General features: G+C 43.1%; 1 pseudogene; it reads left to right on the plus strand.

Moving 5' to 3' along the window:
• Window positions 1–3,416: 3,416 nt before the first annotated feature.
• Window positions 3,417–7,066, plus strand: LOC133242446 (F-box/WD repeat-containing protein 7-like; annotated as a pseudogene).
• The last annotated feature ends 10,943 nt before the right edge of the window (window positions 7,067–18,009 follow it).

The raw sequence follows: 18,009 nt of genomic DNA on the forward strand, positions 1-18,009 counted from the left end.
TGCAAGGAGAGGCCAGACTGCCCCACCTCCACCAGACTGCATCAACCTGCCCAGGTTCTGTTAATGATTTTTTTGAATGTGAAACAAAAGTAAAACTCTTGCAAACACTATTTAAAATAGCATTGGAAGTAATAGCCACAGCAGTCAGACAAGAGAAAAAATAGAATGAATCCAAATTGGAAGACAAAACTGTAACTATTAGGAGATGACATAATACTTTGTATAGAGAACCCTAAAGCCTGCACTCAAAAATTGTTAGAACTCATAAATTAATTTAGCAGAATTGAAAGATGCAAGATTGATAAACAGAAATCTCTTGCATTTCTATACATTAATAATAAAATATTAGAAGTATAAAATTTAAAAATCCAGCTTAAAATCACATAAGAAAGAATGAAGCAACAACAACAAAAACAACAAAAAGAGTTCCCTAAGGAGATGAAAGTCCTATACTCTGAACAGTATAGAAAATTGATGAAGGAATTTGAAGATTCTATAATGAAATGGAAAGACATCCAATGTTCTTGGAATGGAAAGATTCATGTTTTTAAAATGTTCATACAAGCCAAAGCAATCTACTGATTTAATGGAATCCCTATCAAAATATCCATGACATTTTTCACAGAAGTGTAACAAATAATCCTAAAATTCAGATGGAACTACAAAAGACACAGAATTGCAAAATGAACTTGAGAAAAGGGGAGAAAGTTGGATTTATAACCCTCCTGGACTGAAGAATATAAAACAAATCTCTAGTAATCAAAATAGCATGGTACTGACACCAAAGAAAATGTATAGATCAATTGAACAGAATACAGAGCCCAGAAGTACCCATGCACCAGTGGTCAACTAATCCATGACAAAGTAGGCAAGAATATAAAATGGAAAAAAGAGTGTCTCTTCAACATGTCGTGCTAAAAAAACCTAGACATCGGGATGAGGGAGACAGCAAGCTGAGCTCCGGAGGCTACTGCTACCGTTGCTGCCACAGATAGAGAAAGAGCCAAGGAACACTGAGACCCAGCGCCTGTACACTGGCTGCAGCCAAGACCTCTGCCCTAACCTGGGCCAGCAGCAGCCACGGCCACCCCTCCTCTCCCTCCCTCACCTTCCCAGTGACTGAGCCAGAGCCTTTGGCTGGGGGCAGGGAAGTCGGCTGCTCCAAGGTGAGAGGACGCTGATGAGGGGCCAGAGCTTTTGTTTGTCCCGGGGCATGGGGTGAGGGACTCCCAAGTTGGATGGAGGGGGTCCCAGCCACAATGATACATGCGAGAGCTGGGAGTGGGGTCAGCACCAAGTGGAGCCAGCACTCCTCACCTCACAGCAGCTCAGCTCACTGTCTCCCTCACCCCGATGTCCAGGTTGTCGTTGTTGTTGTTGTTGTTTTAACACCACATGTGGAAGAGACACTCTTTTTCCATTATATATTCTTGCCTACTTTGTCATGGATTAGTTGACCACTGGTGCGTGGGTACTTGTGCGCTCCGTATTCTGTTCAATTGATCTATACATTTGCTTTTGTGTCAGTACCATGCTATTTTGATTACTAGAGATTTGTTTTATATTCTGCAATCCAGGAGGGTTATAACTCCAACTTTCTTCCCTTTTCTCAAGTTCATTTTGCAATTCTGTGTCTTGTGTTTCATCTGAATTTTAGGATTATTTGTTATACTTCTGTGAAAAATGTCATGGATATTTTGATAGGGATTCCATTAAATCAGTAGATTATATGGGTAGTATGAACATTTAAAAAAATATGAATCCTTCCATTCCAAGAACTTTGGATGTCTTTCTGTTTCATTATAGAATCTTCAAATTCTTTCATCAATTTTCTATACTGTTCAGAGTATAGGTCTTTCACCTCCTTGCTGCTGGTGCTGCTGCTAAGTTGCTTCAGTCGTGTCCAATTCTGTTTCACCCCATAAATGGCAGCCGACCAGGCCCCACCACCCTTGGATTCTCCAGGCAAGAACACCAGGGTGGGTTGCCATTTCCTTCTCCAATGCATGAAAGTGAAAGTGAAATCCCTCAGTCGTGTCGGACTCTTACTGACCCCATGGACTGTAGTCCACCAGGCTCCTCCATCCATGGGATTTTCCAGGCAAGACTACTGGAGTGAGGTGCCATTGCCTTTTCCTTTCACCTCCTTCAGTTCAGTTCAGTTCAGTTCAGTCACTCAGTCGTGTCCGACTCTTTGCGAATCCATGAATCGCAGCACACCAGGCCTCCCTGTCCATCACCAACTACCGGAGTTCACCCAGACTCCCATTCATCGAGTCAGTGATGCCATCCAGCCATCTCATCCTCTGTCGTCCTCTTCTCCTCCTGCCCCCAATCCCTCCCAGCATCAGAGTCTTTTCCAATGAGTCAATTCTTCACATGAGGTGGCCAAAGTACTGGAGTTTCAGCTTTAGCATCATTCCTTCCAAAGAAATCCCAGGGCTGATCTGCTTCAGAATGGACTGGTTGGATCTCCTTGCAGTGCAAGGGACTCTCAAGAGTCTTCTCCAATACCACAGTTCAAAAGCATTAATTCTTCGGTGCTCAGCCTTCTTCACAGTCCAACTCTCGCATCCATACATGACTACTGGAAAAACCATAGCCTTGACTAGACAAACTTTTATTGGCAAAGTAATGTCTCTGCTTTTGAATATGCTGTCTAGGTTGATCATAACTTTCCTTCCAAGGAGTAAGCGTCTTTTAATTTCATGGCTGCAGTCACCATTTGCAGTGATTTTGGAGCCCCCCAAAATAAAGTCTGACACTGTTTCCACTGTTTCCCCATCTATTTCCCATGAAGTGATGGGACCAGATGCCATGATCTTGGTTTTCTGAATGTTGAGCTTTAAGTCAACTTTTTCACTCTCCACTTTCACTTTCATCAAGAGGCTTTTTACTTCCTCTTCACTTTCTGCCATAAGGGTGGTGTCATCTGCATATCTGAGGTTATTGATATTTCTCCTGGCAATCTTGATTCCAGCTTGTGTTTCTTCCAGTCCAGAGTTTCTCATGATGTAGTCTGCATACAGGTTAAATAAGCAGGGTGACAATATACAGCCTTGACATACTCCTTTTCCTATTTGGAACCAGTCTGTTGTTCCATGTCCAGTTCTAACTGTTGCTTCCTGACCTGCATCTGATCCCTTGGGGGTCTTCTTTGTTGGCCAGTTGCCGGACTCCTGATGTCTTGGCTTGGCTCAGGGAGGAGTTCTTAGAGCTCCCTCCCTGCCCCAGGCCTAAGGGCTGCGGTGCTGGGGCAGGTGTGTGGGGGCGGGGACCACAGCCTCCACCCAGAAGAAACTATAAAACAAAAATCCGGAGCCTTCCAAACGTGACTGTTGGGGAGACTGGCCTGGGACAGGCAGAAGACCCAGCTTGAAGAGACCCAGGAAGAGGAGAAGAGGAGGAAGCAGGGCCCCAGCTGCCTCTGTGGAAGAGACCCGGGTGGCCCGGCTTGGTGATCCCAGCCCCAGTTCTTGCTCAGTAATGCATTGGAGCTGCTGTGGCTGCTCCCTTGGTCCCGAGGAGGACAGGAAGCACCCTACTTTCTTAGCACCACCGGTTCTTCTCTAAAGTGGAGTCTCAACCATCAGTGAGATTTATAAAAGGCTGTCAAATATTTGGAATACTTCCTTAAAATAAATTGCCAGAAGTGGGTCAGAGGAATGTAAAAACCTTTGCATCTTCTAATAGTCTAGCCAAGGTCCAAGAAGTAGCAAGCTGGCTTTTGGAAATGAATCAGAAACTGCTCTCTGTGGGCAGCAAAAGACAACAAACTGGAGGCTCTCTGAGAGGTAACCCTTCCTCAAGCCAGGCAGATGAGGGGCAGATGAATCATGTGGTGGAAGAGGAACAGCAGCAGCAGCAGCAGCAGCTCAGACACCAAGAGGCAGAGCACACTGTGAGAAATGGTGAAGTCGTTGAAGCAGAACCTAGACCTGGACACCAAAATTATTCCCAGCAAGGACAGTTGGAAGGAAACAACAACTGGTTTATTTTGGTAGATGAGTACTCCTCCGGAAACCAGGAAGAACAGGAGGAAGAGGAAGAAAATGCTGGTGAACAATATGAGGAGGATGAGGAAGAAGAAGAAATGGACCAGGAGACTGATGATTTGTATCAGTCTGATGATAGCAGCAGGGAAGATGAACATACACATAATAACAGTGTCACAAACTCTAATAGTATTGTGGACCTGCCTATTCACCAACTCTCCTCCCGGTTCTATACAAAGACAACAAAAATGAAAAGAAAGTTGGACCATGGTTCTGAGATCTGCCGTTTTTCTTTGGGAAAGCAACCATGCAAAGTCTCAGAATACACAAGTACCACTGGGCTTGTACCATGTTCAGGAACACCAACAACTTTTGGAGACCTGAGAGCAGCCAATGGTCAAGGGCAACAACTACATGGGATTACTTCTTTGCAACCACCTCTAGGCCTCCAGGAATGGTTGAAAATGTTTCAGAGCTGGAGTGGACCGGATAAATTTCTTGCTTTAGATGAACTTATTGATAGTGGTGAACATCATATGTAAGACATATGAGGCAAGTGATAGAATCCCAGTTTCAATAAGACTTCATTTCCTTGCTCCCTAAAGAGCTGGCATTGTATGTGCTTTAATTCCTGGAACATAAAGACCTGCTACAAGCAGCTCAGACTTGTCTTTACTGGAGAATATTGGCTGAAGACAACCTTCTCTGGAGAGAAAAATGCAAAGAAAAGGGTATTGGTGAACAGTTGTACATCAAGAGAAGAAAATGGATAAAATCAGATTTCATTCATAGTCCATGGAAAAGTGCATACATCAGACAGTGCAGAATTGATACTAACTGGAGGCGAGGAGAACTCAAGTCTCCTAAGGTGCTGAAAGGACATGATGATCACATGATCACATGCTTATGGTTTTGTGGTAACTAAATAGTTAGTGGTTCTGATGACAACAATTTAAAAGTTTGGTCAGTAGTCACAGGCAAATGTCTGAGGATATTAGTGGGACACACAGGTGGAGTATGGCCATCACATATGAAAGACAATATCATCATTAGTGGATCTACAGATTGGACTCTCAAAGTTTGGAATGCAGACATGGGAGAATGTATACACACCTTATATGATCATACTTCCACTGTGTGTTCTATACATCTCCATGATAAAAAAGAGTTGTTAGTGGTTCTCGAGGTGCCACCCTTAGGGTTGGGATATTGAGACAGGCCAGTGTTTACATGTGTTGATGGGTCATGAAGCAGCAGTTTGCTGTGTTCAATATGATGGCAGGAGGGTTTTTAGTGGAGCATATGATTTCATGGTGAAGCTGTGGGACCCAGAGACATCACTTTGCCAACAAAGGTCCATCTAGTCAAGGCTATGGTTTTTCCAGTAGTCATGTATGGATGTGAGACTTAGACTATAAAGAAAGCTGAGCACTGAAGGATTGATGCTTTTGAACTGTGGTGTTAGAGAAGACTCTTGAGAGTCCCTTGGACTGCAAGGAGATCCAACCAGTCCATCCTAAAGGAAATCCATCCTGAATATTTATTGGAAGGACTGATGCTGAAGCTGAAACTCCAATACTTTGGCCACCTGATGGGAAGAACTGACTCATTTGAAAAGACCCTGATGCTGGGAAAGATTGAAGGTGGGAAGAGAAGGGAATGACAGAGGATGAGATGGTTGGATGGCATCACCGACTCAATGGACATCAGTTTGAGTAAACTCCAGGAGTTGGTGATGGACAGGTGTCGGGGACCAGCCCCGGCTGATCCAGGGTATTCGAAGGAGAGACGGCATAGGCGAAGATCAGGAAACAATTGCTTAATTAAATGTTAATTAAGGATATAAAGAGTAATAGAATGGGGATAGCTCAGTGAGGAAATTCAGTGGAGAAAAGAGGCTGAAATAAGGATAGCTCAGTGAGGAAATTCAGTGGAGAAAAGAGGCTGAATAATTCAGCCAGAAGGTAAGAGAAAGAACGACATGGTGAGACCAAGTTTCGGTGAACAAGGCCCGCACTTTATTTTCCAAAGTAGTTTTTATACCTTAAGTTATGCATAGAGGATAATGGGGGAAGGGGTAGAGTCAGGCAGCAAGCCAGGCTTTCTTCCTGCAAGCTTATCATATGCAAAAGCTTAGGTGATTTGCATCATCTTCTGGCCCAGAGGCCTGTTAACATTTTAAGACCTTTTCTTCAGAAAACTTATTTTTCTCTAAAGGTGATTGGTCAGGAGCCACCCTCCAAAAGCATTAGATAAAGTTGCATTCCTACAGAGCAAAGGTATGGTGGGCTATAACAAGAAAAAGAATTAACTCAAGGGTCCCAGGTTACAAACATTAAAGCTGCTACTTACACCAATTATATTAATCAATACACTGCCAGGGACACAGCAGGTAAGGGATATGGAAACTTAGCAGCAAACATTGGCCCAACAAGTGAAAATCCCTTCACCAATACAATTTCTAATCAATCTTTTAACTACTCAAAAGAATCTGTGTTTAGACAGTTTAGAACATCTCCTGCCTCTCACAGTTGGGAGGCTCTGAACAATCACATGTGGCCGGAAAAACCTATTCAGGCAGGCTAGAGGATTTCCAAAGGAGTTTGTAGGTTAAACACTGTCACACCCAGGAATTATTAACTGGAGCTGTAAGCTAACTCTTTTTCAGAGAGGTAGTGGGGGACAGACCCCCGTAAAGTCAGAGGTGTAGGTGAAAGCTCAAAGCAGAAAGTAGGCAGACTCTGATTTTGGGGGTATATGCTCGAGAATTTCCAGGGGGACTCCTGAAGCTCGATCCCGCCTTTGCGTATACCGAGCCTCCTTCCTCATGACCTTTGTCATGGGCAGAGTTCCTTACACTGGCTACCAGCAGTGATAGAATGCCAGTTGAGCTATTCCAGATCCTGAAAGATGATGCTGTGGAAAGTGCTGCACTCAATATGCAATATGCACTCAATTTGCAATATGCCGGCTCCCGGCAGACAGGGAAACCTGGCATGCTGCAGTTCATGGGGTTGCAAAGAGTTGGACATGACTGAGCGACTGAACTGAACTCGTTTCTAGGAATATCTCTGGACCTGTTGTGGGCAGTGTGAGATCAGCTCAGATTCAGATTTGGCCTTACTCCAATTTGTACTTGCTTCCAGAGTCAATAATTGCCCCATAGTCCACAGTCTTAGGCTAATTGTGGGGATTTAATCTGCTGCACCAGTGGCTGCTGGAGTTCACTCCCTTCTTCTTCTTTGGTCACACAACCCCAGGTATTCTGCTTTGGTTTTGTGCCTGCCTCTGCTTGTAGGGTACCTTCTCGTTTCTCTTCACTGCCCAGACAAGGGATGAGGCTTATTAGAGCTAATTTGCTCAGTCAAGTGGGGGAAGGTGGTATGACAGCCACAATTAGGATGTAGTAGGGACTGCATGTGGCATTAGATACATGCCAGATTTTTTTACAGTCTGAAGGAGGTTGTGCACTTCCCTCAAGGAACTGGCCTAGAATCATGGGTCCCTAGGTTGATCCAAGCTGATAAGGCTCCTAGCAAGGTATAAGCCCTGTGCCCATTAACAACTTGGTGGCAGCTGTCACCTCTGGGATCAGGACTACTTAGTTTCAGCATTTTGCCCACTGCCTCAGGCACTCTCCCTGGGTTTGGCAATGACTACTGGCTTATGCTTACCCATCTGAGATAGTAAACTGCAGTTGAATCTAGGCCCACCACTGGTGCTCCTGCCGGCTTTGTTGGCCACCACTGGGGACACAGCTGCTCTTTGCAAGCATGTGGTAGTAGAATGTACCAGCAGCAATGATCTCTTGCCTCTCTGGGAGGTCCAGGCTTTTCTCTGGATTCCTTCAGCTGTGTCGTACTAGCCCCCTCAGAGTATCTTCATCGGAGTCAACTGCAGTCCTCTCCTTGAGCCCAACTCCCAAAGCCTGAGCCTGATCACCCAGCCCCCATTCACTGCTGTAGGCATGAGCATGTAAGCCTTTTCTTGACTGGGAAGTGCTGTTCATTGTGAATTCTTTCTGCTTTGCCTTCTGAGCACCTGTTACTGTGTTCCCCACTGAAATTCCCAAGTTCCTTCCTATCCCCACCCATGTCGGGGTCTGTGAGTGTGTGGAAACTTTTCAGGACTCCCTTCTGGGAGCACAGTTCTCTGTCCTAAAATCTTTTACCTCTCTCTTTTTTAAATCTTCATCTTTTGCCCTTCCTCATTCTAGGGAGATTGGCTTGTCTTTTTGAAGTCTGGGTTCTTCTGCCTTGTTCAGAAGGTGTTCTGTAGCTGTTGCATATGCAGATGAAGTTTTGATGTATTTGTGGAGAGGGAGATGATCTCCCTATCTTATTCCTCCACCATCTTGGAAGCCCCCTCTAGATGTATTCTTCATGTATTTGTCTGTAGACTTTTTAATGATGGCCATTATGACTGGTATGAGGTGATGTTCATTGTAGTTTTGATTTGCAATTCTCTAATAATTAGCAATATTGAACATTTTTCATGTGTCTATATATTTTCTTTGGGAGAAGAAATGTTTATACCTTCTCCTTTAAAGTTCCCCTAAGAAGGGGAAGCACAGACAAACTTTGGAGGAGCGAATATGGATGGAGAAGTGGCTCCTTGTATTGATAGTTATAGGAGTTTGCTGCTCAGGTCTCACTTGGAGATCCTGTTGTGAGCAGTGTAGTCACCTGACAGTTTCTAGCTGTTGCAAATTTGAAATCCACCAGTGTGAAATCTATGTCCACACTCTCACTAGACTGCTCCCAGCCAGTAATTGAGCACCATGGAAGCACTAAGGCCAGGATATTCCTGCCCAACACAGAATCCTGTGCCCCTCATTAGCCTAGTTGAAACTTTCTCTGAGCTACAGTGCAGTGTGGCTCTTCCTACTCATCTCTCCTTTCTTTTTGTTTTCCTTTCACAGCAGCCAAAGCTGCATGGTAGTTTGAAGGCTCTCCCCACCTACTCCTGCTCCCCTTTTCCTTTGCTTCTCACCAGTGTTTCCCTCAATAAGTCTTTTATACTTCTCATATTTTAGCATTTGACTCCTTGTGAGTTCCTGGGGCTTTAGGGGAGGAGGCCAGAGTGACATTTAAGGTGTAGGGTAAACAATATAGGTGCCATTTACCAGCACTTTTGGAAGTTTTTTATCAAAAAATATGGCTTGATTTGTGCATGCTAGCTGAATATCAGTATGGGGTCTGAACTTCATTCTTGTCCCTCGTCTATTCATTTCTTGAAGCATCATTTCTCCTTTATTGGTAGGTTTATTTATGTGAATATATATGTGTATATATATATTCATGTGAATTTTATATATATATATATATGTACACACACACACACACACACACATATATATATATATATATTCTCTTACCCTTTTAAAAAATACTATAGCTCATACACCATATACTCTCTTCTGCACCTTGACTTTTTCACTTATATTTATACTGGACATGTTTCCATCTCACTACATAGAGAGGTAACATTCTTTTTTACATCCATATGACATTTCCCTGAGAAATATTTTTATATATCAATCAATCACTTATTGATAGAAGATTGGATTGTTTCTAAACTTTCTGTATTTACAATGTCTAAATGAAAAAACTTTCACGTGTCATTTAGGGCACATGTAAGTTTATAAAATGGGCTATAAAAATGATACCTATTTAAGAATTGGATTTGAAATCTAGTAATTTCTAAGAGAAAATGGAAGTCAATATAATAATAAAAGGACAGAAAGCAGCCTGGGTAAAGTGAAGGAAGTCACCAAATTTTTATGTGTCTGTGGCCACCATGAGGTGGCCAAAGTTTTGGAATTTCAGCTTCGGTCTCAGTCATTCCAATGAATATTCAGGACTGATTTCCTTTAAGATTGACTAATTGGCTCTCCTTGTAGTCCAAGGGATTCTCAAGAGTATTCTACAACACCACAGTTCAAAGGCATCAATTCTTCTGTGCTCAGCTTTCTTTATAGTCCAACTCTCACATCCATACATGACTACTGGAAAAACCATAGCTTTGCCTAGATGGACCTTTTCTGGCAAAGTAATGTCTCTGCTTTTTAATATGATGTCTGTGTTGGTCATAGCTTTTATTCCAAAGAGCAAGAATCTTTTAATTTCATGATATCTTTGACTATATGGACCTTTGCTGGCAAAGTAATGTCTCTGCTTTTTAATAAGCTGTCTAAGTTGGTCATAGCTTTTCTTCCAAGGAACAAGGGTCTTTTAATTTTGTGGCTTCAGCCACCATCTACAGTGATTTTGGATCCCAAGAAAATAAATTATTTCACTGTTTCCATTGTTTCCCCATCTATTTACCATGAAGTGATGGAACCGGATGCCATGATCTTAGTTTTCTGAATGTTGAGTTTTAAGGGAGCTTTTTCACTCTCCTCTTTTACCTTCATCAAGAAGCTCTTTAGTTCCTCTTTGCTTTCTGCGATAACTGTGGTGTAATCTTCATATCTGAGGTTATTGATATTTCTTCAGGCAGTCTTGATTCCACTTTGTGCTTCATCTACCCAGCATTTCACATGATGTACTCTGCATATAAGTTAAATAAGCAGGGTGACGGTATTCAGCCTTGCTGTATTCCTTTCCCAATTTTAAACCAGTCCACTGTTCCATGTCAGGTTCTAACTGTTGCTTCTTGACTTGTATACAGGATTCTCAGGAGCCAGGTTAAGTGGTCTGGTACTTCCAACTCTAAGAATTTTTCATAATTTGTTGTGATCCACACAGTTGAAGTCTTTAGTGTAGTTAACTAAGCAGAAATAAATATTATTCTGGAATTCTCTTGCTTTTTCTATGATCCAATGGATGTTAGCAGTTTGATCTCTGATTCTTCTGCCTTTCCTAAATCCAGCTTGTACATCTCTAAGTTCTCAATTCACATACTGTGGAAGCCTAGCTTGAAGAATTTTGAGCATTGCCTTGCTAGCATGTGAAATGAGTGCTATTGTGTGGTACTTTGAGCATCTGTGGCATTGCCCTTCTTTGGGACTGAAATGAAAACTGACCTTTTCCAGCCCTATAGCCACTGCTGAGCTTTCCAAATTTACTGGCATATTGAGTGAAACACTTTGACAGCACCATCTTTAGGATTTGAAATAGCTCAGCTGGAATTCCATCACCCCCACTAGCTTTTTTTGTAGTGAGGCCCACTTGGCTTCAAACTCCAGTATGTCAGTCTGTAGGTGACTGATAAGACCATTGTGGTTATACAGGTCATTAAGATCTTTTTAAAATAGTTCTTCGGTGTATTCTTGATACCTCTTCTTAATCTCTTCTGTTTCTGTTAGGTCTATACCATTTCTGTCCTTTATTGCACCCATCTTGGCATGAGCTACTCAGTTCATGGTATTTTTATCATAAAAGCCTGAACAGATTGTCTCTTTGTATGTATGTCTATATGCATGCATGGATGCATGTATGTAACTTTCTATCCACATCCATTTCCTCTCTCCAGAAGGACTATGAAAAGCATATTCATAGGAATTTGTATAATGATTGATAAGCATGTTTTATCCTCCTATGATCACTTGCAGTTTATCATTAAATACAATAATATACTAAAGAAATAATTCCTTTTTATTTTTTTTAATTTTTAAAATTTATTTATTTTAATTGGATGCTAATTACTTTACAATATTGTATTGCTTTTGCGATACAGTGACATGAATCCTTCATAGGTGTACATGTGTTCCCCATCTTGAAACCCCTACTACCTCCCAACCCTATATCATCCCTCTGGGTCATCCCAGTGCACCAGCCCTGAGCATCCAGTATCATGCATTGAACTTGGACTGGTGATTCGTTTCACATATAATATACATGTTTCAATGACATTCTCCCAAATCACTCCAGCCTCTCCCTCTCCCACAGACTCCAAAAGACAGTTCCATACATCTGTGTCTCTTTTGCTGTCTCGCATACAGGGTTATCGTTACCATCTTTCTAAATTCCATATATATGTGTTCAGTTCAGATCAGTTCAGTTCAGTCGCTCAGTGGTGTCCGACTCTTTGCGACCTCATGAATCTCAGCACGCCAGGCCCCTCTGTCCATCACCAATACCCGGGGTTCACCCACTCACGTCCATCGAGTCAGTGATGCTATCCAGCCATCTCATCCTCTGTCGTCCCCTTCTCCTCCTGCTCCAATCCCTCCCAGCATCAGAGTCTTTTCCACTGAGTCAACTCTTCGCATTAAGGTGGCCAAAGTACGGGAGTTTCAGCTTTAGCATCATTGCTTCCAAAGAAATCCCAGGGCTGATCTGCTTCAGAATGGACTGGTTGGATCTCCTTGCAGTCCAAGGGACTCTCAAGAGTCTTATCCAACACCACAGTTCAAAAGCATCAATTCTTTGGTGCTCAGCCTTCTTCACAGTCCAAATCTCACATCCATACATGACCAAAGGAAAAACCATAGCCTTGACTAGACGAACCTTTGTTGGCAACGTAATATCTCTGCTTTTGAATATGCTATCAAGGTTGGTCATAACTTTCCTTCCAAGGAGTAAGCGTCTTTTAATTTCATGGCTGCAGTCACCATCTTTAGTGACTTTAGAGCCCATAAAAATAAAGTCTGACACTGTTTCCACTGCTTCCCATCTATTTCCCATGAAGCGATGGGACCGGATGCCATGATCTTCATTTTCTGAATGTTGAGCTGTAAGCCAACTTTTTCACTCTCCACTTTCAATTTCATCAAGAGGCTTTTGAGTTCCTCTTCACTTTCTGCCATAAGGGTGGTGTCATCTGCATATCTGAGGTTATTGATATTTCTCCTGGCAATCTTGATTCCAGCTTGCGTTTCTTCCAGTCCAGCGTTTCTCATGATGTACTCTGCATAGAAGTTAAATAAGCAGGGTGACAATATACAGCCTTGACGTACTCCTTTTCCTATTTGGAACCAGTCTGTTGTTCCATGTCCAGTTCTAACTTTGCTTCCTGACCTGCATGCAAATTTCTCAAGAGGCAGATCAGGTGGTCTGGTATTCTCATCTCTTTCAGAATTTTCCACAGTTTATTGTGATCCACACAGTCAAAGGCTTTGGCATAGTCAATAAAGCAGAAATAGATGTTTTTCTGGAACTCTCTTACTTTTTCCATGATCCAGTGGATGTTGGCACTTTGATCTCTGGTTCCTCTGCCTTTTCTAAAACCAGATTGAACATCAGGAAGTTCACGGTTCACATATTGCTGAAGCCTGGCTTGGAGAATTTTGAGCATTACTTTACTAGCGTGTGAGATGAGTGCAATTGTGAGGTAGTTTGAGCATTCTTTGGCATTGCCTTTCTTCGGGATTGGAATTAAAACTGACCTTTTTCAGGCCTGTGGCCACTGCTGATTTTTCCAAATTTGCTGGCATATTGAGTGCAACACTTTCACAGCATCATCTTTCAGGATTTGAAGTAGCTCAACTGGAATCCCATCACCTCCAATAGCTTTGTTCGTAGTGATGCTTTCTAAGGCCCACTTGACTTCACATTCCTGGATGTCTGGCTCTAGGTCAGTGATCACACCATCGTGATTATCTGGGTCGTGAAGATCTTTTTTGTACAGTTCTTCTGTGTATTCTTGCCTCCTCTTCTTAATATCTTCTGCTTCTGTTAGGTCTATACCATTTCTGTCTTTTATCGAGCCTATCTTTGCATGAAATGTTCCCTTGATATCTCTAATTTTCTTGAAGAGATCTCTAGTCTTTCCCATTCTGTTGTTTTCCTCTATTTCTTTGTATTGATCGCTGAAGAAGGCTTTCTTATCTCTCCTTGCTATTCTTTGGAACTCTGCATTCAGATGCTTATATCTTTCCTTTTCTCCTTTGCTTTTTGCTTCTCTTCTTTTCACAGCTCTTTGTAAGGCCTCCCCAGACAACCATTTTGCTTTTTTGCATTTCTTTTCCCTGAGGATGGTCTTGATCCCTGTCTCCTGTACAGTGTCACGAACCTCATTCCATAGTTCATCAGGCACTCTATCTATCACATCTAGGCCCTTAAATCTATTTCTCATTTCCACTGTATAATCATAAGGGATATTATTTAGCTCATACCTGTATGGTCTAGTGGTTTTCCCTACTTTCTTCATTTTCAGTCTGAACTTGGCAATAAAGAGTTCATGATCTGAGCCACAGTCAGCTCCTGGTCTTGTTTATGTTGACTGTATAGAGCTTCTCCATCTTTGGCTGCAAAGAATATAAATAATCTGATTTCGTTGTTGACCATCTGGTGATGTCCCTGTGTAGAGTCTTCTCTTGTGTTGTTTGGAGAGGTTGTTTGTTATGATCAGTTCATTTTCTTGGAAAAACTCTATTAGTCTTTGCCCTGCTTCATTTCATATTGCAAGGCCAAATTTGCCTGTTACTCCGGGTATTTCATGACTTCCTACTTTTGCATTCCAGTCCCCTAGAATGAAAAGGACATCTTTTTTGGGTGTTAGTTCTAAAAGGTCTTGTAGATCTTCATAGAACTGTTCAATTTCAGCTTCTTCAGCGATACTTCTTGGGGCATAGACTTGGATTACTGTGATATTGAATGGTTTGCCTTGGAAACGAACAGAGATCATTCTGTCATTTGTGAGATTGCATCCAAGTACTGCATTTTGGACTCTTTTGTTGACCATGATGGCTACTCCATTTCTTCTGAGGGATTTCTGCCCACAGTAGTAGTTATAATGGTCATCTGAGTTAAATTCACCCATTCCAGTCCATTTTAGTTCACTGAATCCTAGAATGTCAACATTCACTCTTGCCATCTCTTGTTTGACCACTTCCAATTTGCCTTGATTCATGGACCTGACATTCCAGGTTCCTATGCAATATTGCTCTTTACAGCATTGGACCTTGCTTCTATCACCAGTCATACCCACAACTGGGTATTGTTTTTGCTTTGGCTCCATCCCTTCATTCTTTCTGGAGTTATTTCTCCACTGATCTCCAGTAGCCTATTGGGCACCTACTGACCTGGGGAGTTCCTCTTTCAGTATCCTTTCATTTTTCCTTTTCATATTGTTCATGGGGTTCTCAAGGCAAGAATACTGAAGTGGTTTGCCATTCCCTTCTCCAGTGGGCCACATTCTGTCAGATCTCTCCACCATGACCCACCCATCCTGGGTTGCCCCACGGGCATGGCTTAGTTTCATTGAGTTAGAAAAGGCTGTGGTCCTAGTGTGATTAGATTGACTAGTTTTCTGTGAGTATGGTTTCAGTGTGTCTGCCCTCTGATGCCCTCTTGCAACACCTACCATCTTACTTGGGTTTCTCTTACCTTGGGCGTGGGGTATCTCTTCATGGCTACTCCAGCAAAGCTCAGCCCCTACTCCTTACCTTGGACAAGGGGTATCTCCTCACTGCCTCCCTTCCTGACCTTCAACGTGGGATAGCTCTTCTAGGCCCTCCCGTGCCCGCACAGCCACGGATCCTTGGATATGTGGTTGGTCCTCCTGGCTGCTGCCCCTGGCCTCAGGCGTCAGGGCGTGGGGTAGCTCCTCCTGGCTGCCGCCCTGCCGGGGACCAGCCCCGGCTGATCCAGGGTATTCGAAGCGGGGACGGCGTCGGCGAGGATCAGGAAACAACTGCTTAATTAAACGTTAATTAAGGATATAAAGAGTAATAGAATGAGGATAGCTCAGTGAGGAAATTCAGTGGAGAAAAGAGGCTGAATAATTCAGCCAGAAGGTAAGAGAAAGAACGACATGGTGAGACCAAGTTTCGGTGAACAAGGCCCGCACTTTATTTTTCAAAGTAGTTTTTATACCTTAAGTTATGCACAGAGGATAATGGGGGAAGGGGTAGAGTCTTGCAGCAAACCAGGCTTTCTTCCTGCAAACTTATCATATGCAAAAGCTTAGGTGATTTGCATCATCTTCTGGCCCGGAGGCCTGTTAACATTTTAAGACCTTTTCTTCAGAAAACTTATTTTTCTCTAAAGGTGATTGGTCAGGAGCCACCCTCCAAAAGCATTAGATAAAGTTACATTCCTACAGAGCAAAGGTGTGGTGGGCTATAACAAGAAAAAGAATTAACTCAAGGGTCCCAGGTTACAAACATTAAAGCTACTATTTACACCAACTTTATTAATCAATACACTGCCAGGGACACAGCAGGTAAGGGATATGGAAACTTAGCAGCAAACATTGGCCCAACAAGTGAAAATCCCTTCACCAATACAATTTCTAATCAATCTTTTAACTACTCAAAAGAATCTGTGTTTAGACAGTTTAGAACATCTCCTGCCTCTCACAGTTGGGAGGCTCTGAACAATCACATGTGGCCGGAAAAACCTATTCAGGCAGGCTAGAGGACTTCCAAGGGAGTTTGTAGGTTGAAACACTGTCACACCCAGGAATTATTAACTGGAGCTGTAAGCTAACTTTTTTCAGAGAGGTAGTGGGGGACAGCCCCCCATAAAGTCAGAGGTGTAGGTGAAAGCACAAAGCAGAAAGTAGGCAGACTCTGGTTTTGGGGGTAGATTGCTCAAGAATTTCCAGGGAGACTCCTGAGGCTTGATCCCGCCTTTGCGTATGCCAAGCCTCCTTCCTCATGACCTTTGCCAGGGGCGGAGCTCGCTCCCCACACCGCCCCTAACCTCAGACTCGGAATAACTCCTCTCGTCGCTGCCCCTGACCTCAGCCACGGGGTAGCTCCTCTCGGCCGCTCCCCCGACCTTGGATACAGGGTAGCTCCTCTTGGCCATTCCTGCCCTGTCACAGCCTGGCACTCTCAGCTCCTGCCCCTGACCTCAGACGTGGGGTAACTCCTCTTCGCTGCCACCCTTCGGGCATGGGATCCTCCCGGCTTCTGCCCCTGACCTCAGGTGTGGGGTAGCTCCTCTCGGCCGTGCTTAGTGCGGTGGTCAGTATATATGTGTTAGTATACTGTATTGGTGTTTTTCTTTCTGGCTTACTTCACCCTGTATAATAGGCTCCAGTTTGATCCACCTCATTAGAACTGATTCAAATGTATTCTCTTTAATCATTGAGTAATACTCCATTGTGTATATGTATCACAGCTTTCTTATCCATTCACCTGCTGATGGACATCTAGGTTGCTTCCATGGCCTGGCTACTATAAACAGTGCTGCGATGAACATTGGAGTGCACATGTCCCTTTCAATTCTGACTTCCTCGGTGTGTATGCCCAGCAGTGGGATGCTGGGTTATACGGCAATTCTATTTCCAGGTTTTTAAGGAATCTCCACATTGTTCTCCAGAGTGTCTGTATTAGTTTGCATTCCCACCAACAGTGAAAATGGTTCCCTTTTCTTTCTCCACACCCTCTCCAGCATTTATTGCTTGTAGACTTTTGGATACCCCACTCCAGTACTCTTGCCTGGAAAATCCCATGGACGGGGAAGCCTGGTGGGCTACAATCCATGGGGTCGCTAAGAGTCAAACACAGCTGAGAGATTTCACTTTCACTTTTCATTTTCATGCATTGGAAAAGGAAACGGCAACCCACTCCAGTGTTCTTGCCTGGAGAATCCCAGGGACATGGGAGGCTGGTGGGCTGCCATCTATGGGGTTGCACAGAGTTGGACACGACTGAGGCAACTTAGTAGCAGCAGCAGCAGCAGCAGCAGCAGCAGACTTTTGGATAGAAGCCATTCTGACTGGCATGAAATGGTACCTCATTGTGGTTTTAATTAACATTTCTCTGATAATGAGTGATGTTGAGCATCTTTTCATGTGTTTGTTAGCCATCTGTATGTCTTCTTTGGAGAAATGTCTATTTAGTTCTTTGGCCCACTTTTTGATTTGGTCGTTTATGTTTCTGGAATTGAGCTGCAGGAGTTGCTTGTATATTTTTGAGATTAATTCTTTGTCAGTTGCTTAATTTGCTATTATTTTCTGCTATTCTGAAGGCTGTCTTTTCACCTTGCTTATAGTATCCTTTGTTGTGCAGAAGCTTTTAATTTTAATTAGGTCCTATTTGTTTATTTTTGCTTTTATTTCCAACATTCTGGGAGGTGAGTCATAAAGGATCCTGCTGTGATGTATGTCGGAGAGT

This window comes from Bos javanicus, chromosome X (assembly GCF_032452875.1).
Source record: "Bos javanicus breed banteng chromosome X, ARS-OSU_banteng_1.0, whole genome shotgun sequence".
Taxonomy (NCBI): Eukaryota; Metazoa; Chordata; class Mammalia; order Artiodactyla; family Bovidae; genus Bos; species Bos javanicus.